The sequence below is a fragment of the Culex quinquefasciatus genome, chromosome 1 (genome assembly GCF_015732765.1).
Source record: "Culex quinquefasciatus strain JHB chromosome 1, VPISU_Cqui_1.0_pri_paternal, whole genome shotgun sequence".
Classification (NCBI taxonomy): Eukaryota; Metazoa; Arthropoda; class Insecta; order Diptera; family Culicidae; genus Culex; species Culex quinquefasciatus.
The window spans coordinates 62667495-62678869 of NC_051861.1; the positions used below are offsets into that span (position 1 = coordinate 62667495).

Sequence of the window (11375 nt, forward strand, 5' to 3'; positions counted from 1 at the left end):
AAATTCAGTTCAAGTACGATTACATACTTTCGTGTAACAGGGGTCGAACTGGATTTCGTGTAAAATTGAAATTGAAACGTTTCACCCGTTTCACTGGTTGGAAAATTGCATACATGCGGGCGTATTTTCATTTTGTTTCGGATTTTTATTTATTGATTATTAAATTGCAATAAAAACTGGCGCATCAAGTATTTTTTATTATATTCTAAATTGTTTACAATTATTATTTTTTTATTTCACAATAGAGAAATTGACATTTTTGCTGAAATTCAAGTTCACACACTCCGCTCTCAGGTCATGGCGTAATTTTTGTTGCAGGAGTGGCCATGGCCTCTTGGCAATGCCCATCCCGATCCACAGGTGTTGACGGAAACTTAGCGCCACCGGCAACAACTCTTCCCGTCCAAATTTCTCCGGATTTTCAATCCGGATCGATCGCTTTGTGGTGCACTAAGTCGATGATGTTGATGAGACTTAGAACGGCTTTCGGGTTGACCTTCAGTAGAAAATCCGGCGGGTCGCGAAGTCGGACCTTCTTTTCCCGGATCGGGAACAACGGATTTTCCGAGTTGATTGTTGATAGCTGTCACTACAGGTTTGGGGAGAAAGAGGAAGCCATCGGTTGTTCCTGATGAGGTCCCGGAGTTGGCTGTTTATTTTGGGAAGGTTGGTTGATGTTTCCCGGCTGGGATAAGAGCGCCACCGCCGCCTAGACGTACCCGAACCGAGAGTTCCCGATCCTGGAAGCGCCTGGGAGCTGATGAATCCCTTGGGACGGGATTCGACTTCAAACACTTCGTCCTCCTTCGAGAAGGATACGGATATGGCCAGCTCAACGTCCGAGTTTATGCGGTCAAAGCTGCGCCGTCGCGAGGAGACCGACTGGTCGTAACCTGCCGTGACCACCTTGGCCGGGATCTTCTTTACCGGAACGACGTTCTGGATTTGGGAGGGAGTTTGCGGGTGGGTTGTTGCTGAAAAAGTTTAAACGTTAGTGAGGCAGCCTGACTTCTTCAGTATCCCGGCGGGCACTTCGTCACTTTGCTCTCTCTCTGGTTGCTCTTCTCGCCCAGCCGCGAAAAGATTGAACCGCCGCCGCCGCCGAAACTGTCACTCTTCTTCCCAAGCGCCTCGATATCCTTGAGCGTGACCTTCGAGGCCATCTTCTTCGGCAGTTCCCTTCCGTTTCCGGCGTCGTCAATGTCGTCTTTCAATTCTCCATCCTCCTTCTCCCCGTCATTGGAGTTGTGCTCGAGCCGTTCGTAGACGGCACTCCGCCTGCCTAAGCTACCGACCGTCGACACGAGCGATGCCTTATTGTCCGAACACTCGTTGATGATGCGCACAATGTTCGTGGTAGATTCGCCGCCATCCGGAGGTTTGATTTTGTGCTCTAAATAGTGTTTCTGCGATTTGCTCGGCAGAGACACCGCCAAGCTGGGGCCTGAAAAGGTCAACAAGGGTTAAAGGCAAATTCTTCAGCGCTCCTGAAGAGAAAGGATCTTACGGGACACCGCCGATTTGGGTGGGTTGCTCAAGCGTGGCGGAAACCGCCGCTACCGGGACCAGATAGGCCAAGTGTTCCGGCAGCACTGACCCTCGACGACTGCCGACTGCGAGGACAGCACCCGGTCGCGGGCACACTGGTTGCACACCGTCTTCGAGTGGCACAGGATGGCAATGATTTCCCATCGTCGTGATGCCCATCTAACGCAGGTACTCCTTGTTCAAATCCATCAGCATGTCCATCTGGAACCGGTTCTCAACAAAACATGCGCGTACTCGGCGGCCGCCTGCGACGGGACGCCGGCATTGGTGAAGAACTTCACCCATGACGCTGGAAGAGAACAAAATAAAAACGGTCCCCGATAAAGAGCAATCAAAAATTAGCTCCACTTTTAAAGTGGCTACACAACAAAACCCCCAAATACTTACAGGCGCTTGCCGTGGGCATCTTTCAAGCCGGACCGAGTTCCGTGGCGCGCTGGGTTCACTTTAGCGTCGGTTTAGCTTCACCTGGAAACAAGTTTAAAAGTTGGGTTAGTTTTCAGTCTGAAAATCCTCCAGTCTGAAAACCATGAATTCCACTTCCTCCGACCTAAGAACCATGGATTAACCCGAACCCGGCCACAAAAATATTCACTGGTCCGTAATTCTTGGTTATCCGGTCTGGGGAACCGGAATTTTCCTTTTCTGACCGCATCCGACAGATTTGTGTTAACTCCTGCCGGATAGTAGAATTTACTTCCCAGACCGAAGAACCAATAATTCAACCGAATCCGGCCACAAAAATTCACTGGCCCGTAATTCTTGGTTTTCCGGTCTGGGGGACCCGGAATCTTACTTTTTCTGAGCGCATCCGACAGATTTGTGTCAACTCCTGCCGGAAGATAGAATTTCGCTTCCCCCAGACCGAAGAACCAAGAATTCAACTGAATGCGGCCACAAAAACATTCACTGGCCCGTAATTCTTGGTTATCCGGTCTGGGGGAACCGGAATCTTGCACTTTCTTGCCGCAACCGACAGATCTGTTTATGTTCCTGCCGGAAGATAGAATTTCGCTTCCCCCAGACCGAAGAACCAAGAATTCAAACGAATCCGGCCACAAAAACATTCACTGACCCGTAATTCTTGGTTTTCCGGTCAGGGTGAACGGAATGGTGCCTTTTCCGGCAACTGTTCCCTAATTGGCGCAAAACTTACCATTTCAACTCCTCTGACCACCAGAATTCAAATTGCACTAAGTCCCGATTTGACAGCGAGCGAAACGTTTCCGCAGAATCTTCAAAATTTCTAAGTCCAAAAGTTACACTTTTTCAGTTCGGACCCCTGAACTGGTAAACGTGTAACTTTTACACTTTTGCAGTTCGCATTTTACACCTTTTTCAGTTCGAGGGTTGAAACTAGTCGGTGGTGTAAAATCGAACTGCAAAAGTGTAATGCTGATTCTCCGTGTAGCGAAGAAGCCGCCATCTTGGAAGTTCAGATAACAAACACTCAGAATCAGTATTATTCATATTACTTTGGTAACACGAAGTGTGTTATCCTGGTTAAACTCAAAAGTCCCATGCAAATGTGTAAAACCAAACTGAAAAATGTGTAATGCCGATTCACAGTGTACGGGCGCACTGTTTGATCGACCAAAAGAAAAAAAGCAAAAAGGTAAACAGAAAAATCACTTTTTTCGATATGAATTTTCAGCCAATATTGGGATGGAATCTCCAAGGATATGATAGAATTTGCCATCAGCAACACAATTCACGTGTTTTTTCAGGTATTTATCGATTGAATTGCGGGAAATTTGAAAATAAAAAACCCAAACAATGATTTGTTATGGGCTACCATTTGACAGCTAGTGCTTTTGTTGTGGGCTCTCATTTGACAACCGTGCTAATGTCGACTGTTGTCAGTTTGCTTTGGTCGGAATAGGGTTGCCATCCCCCCGGGTCGGACTGAAAATCGTGTAAAATCGGAATTGAAACGTTTCACCAGGACGAAAAGTTTCACAGGGTGAGAAATTGCCTATTAGGATGTAACAAAACCACACTTTTTTGTGGGCATTTCAGGGGATGATCCCCTAGGTGTACTGAGTCAGAATCCCAAATATGAGCTCGATTGGTTGCGACAGGACCTGGCGCTCCGGCTTCAAAGTTTAAATGGGATTTAACCCGTAAAATCGGTGCGTTTTGGTTTTTGCCCTTTTTGAGTCCTTCAACGATTTTTGGATTTTTCAAAAACCTCATGAGCTTATAGTTTGTGTTCCAGGGTACAACTTTGCCGAAGACTGCGAAGAGATTTGACCGCTCAGAAAAATGGTACAGAATTTACAAAATCTTTTCTCTTGTTTTTCTGATAACGTAAAACATGTTCTGGCAACACTCGTTTTTGATGCGCGCTGGCAAACTATGCAACGCATGCTACGGTGCGTCGCGATGCGTCGGCATGTATTTGTCCAGCGTCGTGTTGTTGTTTTTGTTGTTGTGATTGTTGAGAACGAAAGTTCTTATGGAACTGCAAGAAGCTCTCCGGTTGACTCTCAGGGTTCAGTTGGAACCGATTCTAAACCTTGCTCGAGTGCAACCTAGCGCGGCTGTCTTGAAAGCGCTTTATTACGCACGGATGTTGTGTGCATTTTGAATATTCCGTATTCCGGAAGATATTTCGAGAGACACGCATTTTAGTGAGAGTTTTCACTCGCTTTGTAATCAATCAAAGAGTTATGGCAATTTTGCAATAAAATCGGTCATAAACAAATTAATGTATTGCATTGACAACATTAGTAAACACTATTTTCATACAGCAGACTTCTCTGGCTAGATATTTTGCGAATTCATTAGACACCGATTGCACTATGTTTGAGCATAGGTTCGCTAACATGTCCCCCAGCACCACAATTGGTCGCGACGAAAAAGATCCACACGGAGACAGGACCAGGTGGGCTTAGAACTAAATCCTGCGATTCACTGCCAAATAAAATACCGGAATCTACGACAGATTAAAAGAGCAGCACCGGTGATCAAATCCTCCGGAACCATCGAAAACATAAGCACAACATCCAAATAAAGCATTTTCTTTCCATGTGTCAAACTTTGACCGTTGTACGCTGGATGTTTTCTCGCTGCTATAGTTACGACGCCTGGCTCTGGATGCGCGTGTTCAAAGAAAGTGTTGCCAATACTAATCAAACAAATTAATGGCAAAAAGTTTTTTTATTTTCAAATCATTGTACAAGCAGTACTAATTATCAAATCTCATCACAGTCTTCGGCAAAGTTGTGCCCTGAAACTTAAACTATAAGCTCATGAGGTTTTTGAAAATCCAAAAATCGTTGAAGGCCTCAAAAATGGCAAAAACCAAAACGCACCGATTTTACGGGTTAAATCCCATTTAAACTTTAAAGCCGGAGCGCCAGGTCCTGTCGCAGCCAATCGTGCTCATATTTGGGATTCTGACTCAGTACACCTAGGGGATCATCCCCTGAAATGCCCGCAAAAAAGTGTGTTTTTGTTACATCCTATTGCCTATATCTGGGCGTATTTGTTTATCGTTTTTTGTTGTTCAGAAAAACAATAAATTTACTCATAAAAATAGTTCGTAAGAAAGCTTTATTTCAAAGATTTAGTACAAATTACAATTATACATAATAATTATGATATATCTAAATGGAATTCCATATTTCGAGAGAAAAACTTAAAACAAAAACTGGTCTTCCACGTTCGGTCGGAACACTTGGCAATCGGATACAATTCCGATGGAAACTCAGTGCAAAGTCATCATACGTCATTGCTGGTGTGGGTAGTCGCCATCGACCATGTTCTCATCGATGGTCGGCACTTCTCGGACATAATCGACGTCAGAACCTACCGTGGCGCGGACATCGACTCGGACCACTACCTGGTGGTGGCAAAGCTGCGCCAACGCCTGTCTGAGGTCAACAAGATCCAGTACCGTCGCCCGCAGTGGTATAACCTGGAGCGACTCAAGGACCATGAGGTCGCTACCCAGTACGCGCGGGAACTCGAAGCTGCGTTGCCTGACGAGGGTGAGCTCGCTGAAGCCCCTCTGGAGGCCTGCTGGAGCCATATGGAAGCAGCCATCAACGCAGCGGCATCGAGCGCCATCGGGTACGTGGACCGAGTTCGACGGAACGGCTGGTTCGACGAGGAATGTCAGGCGATTTGGGACGAGAAGAAAGCAGCGCAGGACAAGTGGCTGCTGCACAACACCCGTGGGAACAAGGAGTCGTACAAACAGTTGCGAAGACAGCAAACCCATCTCTTCCGGGATAAGAAGCGCCGCTTGGAAGAGTTGGAGTGCCAGGACATGGAAAAGCTGTATCGCTCCAACGAAACGCGTAAGTTCTACAAGAAACTCAGTCAATCCCGGACTGGCTTCATGCCACGAGCCAAAATGTGCCGGGATAAGGACGGGGGAATCTTGACGGACGAGCGTGAGGTGATCGAAAGGTAGAAGCAGCTTTTCGAAGACCACCTGAACGGCCCAGAGGCGGAGTACCAGGGCGACGGGGGAAACGACGTCAGCGGTATGGTGGACGGTGAGGACGAGCCAGCACCCACGATGAGGGAAGTTAAGAATGTCATCAAGAAGCTGAAGAACAACAAAGCAGCGGGTAAGGATGGTATCGGTGCTGAACTCATCAAGATGGGCCCGGACAAGCTGGCGGCCTGTCTACACCGGCTGATAGTCAAGGTCTGGGACACAGAACAGCTACCGGAGGAGTGGAAAGAGGGAGTAATATGCCCGATCTACAAGAAGGGGGACAAGTTGGAATGTGAGAACTATCGAGCCATCACCATTCTCAACGCGGCCTACAAAGTGCTGTCTCAGATCATTTTCTGTCGTCTGTCGGAGCGAGCAAAGGATTTCGTTGGGACGTACCAAGCCGGTTTTGTGGAGGGGAAATCGACGACGGACCAAATCTTTTTGCTACGCCAAATCTTCCAAAATGTCGCGAGTACCAGATCCCGACGCACCACCTGTTCATCGATTTCAAAGCCGCGTACGACTCGGTCGATCGCGAAGAGCTATGGAAGATCATGTACGAGAACGGCTTTCCCGGGAAGCTGATCAGACTGGTGAAATCGACGATGGACGGGGCACGGTGCAGCGTGAAGATTTCGGGAGCGATGTCCGACCCGATCGAATCGCGCAAGGGACTGCGACAAGGCTACGGTATCTCCGGCCTCTGTTTCAACATTGGGCTTGAAGGTGTTATGAGGCGGGCGGGCTTCAACATGCGGGGCACGATTATCAACCGATCCAGCCAGTTCATCTGCTATGCCGACGACATGGACATTGTCGGCAGAACGTTCGAGGAGGTGGCCAGGTGGTACACCGAATTGAAGCGGGAAGCGGATAAGGTTGGATTGAAGGTGAATGTTGCGAAGACGAAGTATCTGCTGGCAGGAGGAACCGAGTCCCTTAGGACTCGCATAGGACCGAGCGTGACGATCGACGGCGACGAATTCAAGGTTGTGGAGGAGTTTGTGTACCTCGGATCGTTGGTTACGTCGGACAACAACTGCAACAGAGAAATTCGGAGGCGCATCATCACCGGTAGTCGTGCCTACTACGGACTCCACAAGACCTTACGGTCTGGTCACCTTTCCCGGCGTACAAAGTGTACCATGTACGAAACGCTGATAAGACCCGTCGTCCTCTACGGGCACGAGACGTGGACGATGCTCGAGGAGGACCTGCAAGCGGTTGAAGTTTTCGAGCGACGAGTGCTTAGGACGATCTTTGGCGGCGTGCGTGAGAACACTGTATGGAGGAGAAGGATGAACCACGAGCTGGCGCAACTCTACGGCAAGCCAAGTATTCGGAAGGTCGCCAAGGCTGGCCGAATCCCGTGGGCCGGACACGTCGCAAGAATGCCGGACGCGCTGGATGCGCGCCAACCGAACCAGACTATCAATCCGGTGAAGTTGGTGTTTAATTCGGAGCCGGCTGGAACGCGGCGGAGGGGGACGCAACGTGCACGGTGGTTGAACCAAGTGGAGGAAGATCTGGAAAAGTGGGAGTTCCGCAGCGGAATTGGAGAGTAGCAGCCCAGGACCGAGTCCAGTGGCAGCGCATCTGGAGACAGCTCATGACCCGGAGGTTGTACGAGCAGTAAAAGTAAAAGTAAGTAAAGTAGCCATCGTGGTCATACCTCGGACCTACTTGATGTTGTTTGGTCCGCAGACGGGCCCGAGTTTTGCTGGAAGACTTGCATTGGTTCAGTGTAGGTCGAAATGTCTTCCCGGGCCCACTCAGGGTTGCCTGCACAGCATGTTCCAGATTGCTGTCAGATTGTTCAACGGGAACACCTCGCAGAAGCCGCAGTGTAACGCGACAAGCTGTTGTCCGATGCCCTCCTACAGGTAGAAATTGACCGTTAAGTTGCATTACTCCTTGACATTGTTGATTGTGACGTCGACTGGAAGATGGAAAATGATTCGAAATTAAAACTTGAGGTTGATTAATTGAAGGGGGTCTTACTGTTGGCCCCGTTCGGGATCAAATCCACCGACTGGTAACCGTAGAAGTTTGAGCTCCGTAGATAAGTGAAGGTAAGAACGAGGTCTTCTAGCGCCATGCTGCCCGTCTTGGTGTTGAAACTGAGCTCGCTGATCTGCAACAGCTTCTCCAAGCTGAGATCGTCGTTCTGATCAATGTGTTGTTTCTGTTTGATCAGTTCCTCAAGCTGAAGCGGATGGGCTCGATTTCGTGGAAGTTCTCATGCAACAGGATGCCTTCGTACCAGCAGACGTCGTCTTCCAATTTGCTGTGAGCTGGGGTAGACGCACCACCTTCTTCGCCACTGCTAAAGTCCTCGTGGAAACACTTTCTGCACCATAGTGTACGTCGACTGCCATATCTTGCGCATGTTGACATGAACTAGAGAATGACCGAAGGCGTCTTGCGAAGTGGCTACTGGGCTGTAAATAAAAACAAGTGATTGATTGAAATCTGAATTAGTTTGATGGAAACATACCTTGCTGACATGACGAAATAAGTCCGGGTGGCTCGAACGAGGGACGTAGCAGCGCAGATCGTCGGTTGCCCAGATTTCCCGTACCTCAATCAGTACGGCAGGACTATTGGGGCCTGGGCGACGGAGGATGTAGTTATTTGGCCGGCTCGAACGGGGGACGTAGCAGCGCAGATTCCCAGCACCTTAAAAAAACAAACAAAAATTACAATTGTGGTGATGTGCTGATTCTCATGCCTATTCATAAACGTGCAAGCCCACTGGGCCGTCTCGCTCTCGGCACTCGACGTGCGTAAATAAACAATGTGCTTAAATCTACTCCGAGTTAGTATTCATTTCACGACGATAATCCAACTAGTACCAAACCACCTATCACATTTGGCGACGAAGGGATAGTTTTTCTTCAGTTTACAGGTAAGAGTTTATGGAAATCGACAAAATATTTGATGTTATGTTGAAAATCAAATTTCGGCTGATGCGATCACCGAAAGCCACGGGGCGGCCATCTTACTTTTTGTTTTCCTTTTTAACTGGAATTTTATTTCCAACTGGACTTTTGCATAAATCTAATAAGATTGTATTGTTCACATACTACTTCACAGTAGTAACCGGTGCTTTGCATGGTGGAGGCAGGAAGCCGTCAGGTTGGAAAAACCGAAATCAAGGCAGGAAGCCGTTAGGTTGGAGAAACCGTAACCGAGGCAGGAAGCCGTCAGGTTGGAAAACCGAAATCAAGACAGGAAGCCGCGAGGTTGGAAAACCGAACCGAGGAGAGTACGAATGGATTGAAATATACAACAGAAATTGAGGTGAGCAAATGTAAACACAGTGAAAAAGAATAAGAAATAATAGTTGTTGTTACTTATTTTAGTCCTTTGAACAAAATGGAAAAGTGGGATGATTCCAAATTCAAATTCAGATCGATTCCGAACAGTATTATCCGAGACCAGTGGGTGAAATATAAGCGTAATTTTCAGTACATCGCGGAGGCAAATGAAGAGAAAATTGCGACCCGGCTCAAGAATGTGTTCCTGGCAAAAGCTGGACCAGATGTCCAGGAAGTTTTCGCTTCGCTTCCGGGGGCTGATGTGTGGAGGAGGATAAAGCCAAGAATATTGACCCGTTCAAAGTGGCCATCGAGAAGCTTGATGAATACTTCTCGCCGAAGCAGCACGAGGCGTTTGAGCGGAACACTTTCTGGAACCTGAAACCTCAAGATGAGGAAACCATGGAGAAGTTTCTGTGGCGGACGCTAGAAGTAGCTAAGAAATGTAATTTCGGCACCACGTTGGAAGAAAGCCGTTCAATCGCTGTTATTGACAAAGTGATCCTGTACGCTCCGGTCGAACTAAAACAACAATTGCTGCAGAAGGAAAAGCTCACGCTGGACGATGTTACTCGAGTGGTCAGTTCGTACGAATCTGTGAAAAAACAGTCGATGCTGATGGAAGGCAAATCGGGATCAACTCCTGCATACAGCGAGCACGGAGGCGGTGGCGGTCAGAAGAGTGAACTTTTCAACGTCCAGAGCTCCTCAAGAGGACCACCCACCACCAGGGTTGATGAATAGACACATTCGAATTTTCTAAGTGTACTTTGATTTGGCTCTGCACATGAAAAATTGCTGAGCAGTGCTCGTGCTTATGTTAAGCACGCAGTGCTTATGATTTCGCGTGCTTATATTTAAATTACAGTTTTAAACACAGCCACATCATTTTTTAATCAATTAACTCGTTTAGAGTTGGTCCATGCTCAAACTGGTGTGATAAGTTGGCCTTATCAGTAAACGGTTCCCAAAACCCGAGTACTTCAAAAACATGAAACATATTTTCGGTTAAATTTGTAGAGCGCAGATTATAAAACTAACTATCGCTTTGCCATCGTTGGAATCAAGAGGCCAGTCACAGAGCATCCACCTTGCCACGGATTTGTCGGACTAGTCGACTAGTCTAGCGGTCGACCACCCTCAGGCCTTACCTTCAAAGTTGGGTCAGTCGCATAAGCTAGTGCTGGGGCCGCCTTTGAGCGATGGCGAATAGTCAAGACGCCTACCTGTTGGAACTAGCAAAGCCAGCTGAACAACCATAGACCCGGAACCGGCATGAAGTCCAGAAACGAAACCATCCACGGAAATCAGCGATGGAAACTGCATCCGGCAACTTAAGGCAGGATTTTCGCAGCCAACAATAGGCCTCTGAACCGGCAAATAACACTCCCGGCTAGACTGTAATGTCGATTTGTTTCGCCATCGAATTTTCCATAAATAAATTCGTTTCATTTTCAATCTAAAACATTAAAGAGCATTTTAATGTTATCCCACAGTTAAAAATATTATTTTACAAACCTCTTATTTATTAAGTTTTAAAAAAGTCCACTTGAAAATAAGCACACGTGCAGTTATGTGCTTGTCAAGTGACGTGCTTACCAGAAAAGTAAGCACGAGAAAAGAAAAAAGTGACGTGCATCACCATAGACACTGAAAAACATGCGTGCTTGGTGACGACTTGAAACCCGTCTCCTATGATTCAAGCACGTCTCCGTGCATATCAATCAACCCTGCCCACCACGGGTGAATGTTACCGGTGTGGCCATAAAGATCATTATGGAAATGATCCGAGGTGTCCGGCACGATCCGTTCAGTGCACCAGGTGCAAGAGGTATGGTCATTTCTCGAAACGCTGCAAAACTAAGTTCGGTCGGCGACCAACACATCCGCAATCACAGAACGTGGTTCCCGCCAAGCGGCCGGGCGGTTCTATGAATCACTGGGATAACAAAAAGCCGAAGTACAATCCGAGACAGGTAGAAGACAACGCGAGTGACCCTGACGAAAATAAAAGCTTCGTCTACAACATCAGCGATGGAGATGAGTTTATT

The 11375-nt window shown here is 47.6% G+C and overlaps 2 long non-coding RNA genes across 2 annotated transcripts; both read right to left on the reverse strand.

The window, feature by feature from the left end:
- Positions 1 to 1781: 1781 nt before the first annotated feature.
- On the reverse strand, positions 1782 to 2778 carry LOC119765904. The gene is made up of 3 exons (XR_005276922.1): positions 2705 to 2778; positions 1936 to 2016; positions 1782 to 1837 (listed from the first exon to the last, which is right to left on the reverse strand). It is a non-coding gene; the product is annotated as an uncharacterized LOC119765904 (long non-coding RNA).
- A 4818-nt stretch (positions 2779 to 7596) lies between these two features.
- LOC119765243 lies at positions 7597 to 9341 on the reverse strand. Its single transcript, XR_005276590.1, has 3 exons — positions 8502 to 9341; positions 8006 to 8445; positions 7597 to 7943 (listed from the first exon to the last, which is right to left on the reverse strand). It is a non-coding gene; the product is annotated as an uncharacterized LOC119765243 (long non-coding RNA).
- Between the last annotated feature and the right edge of the window lie 2034 nt (positions 9342 to 11375).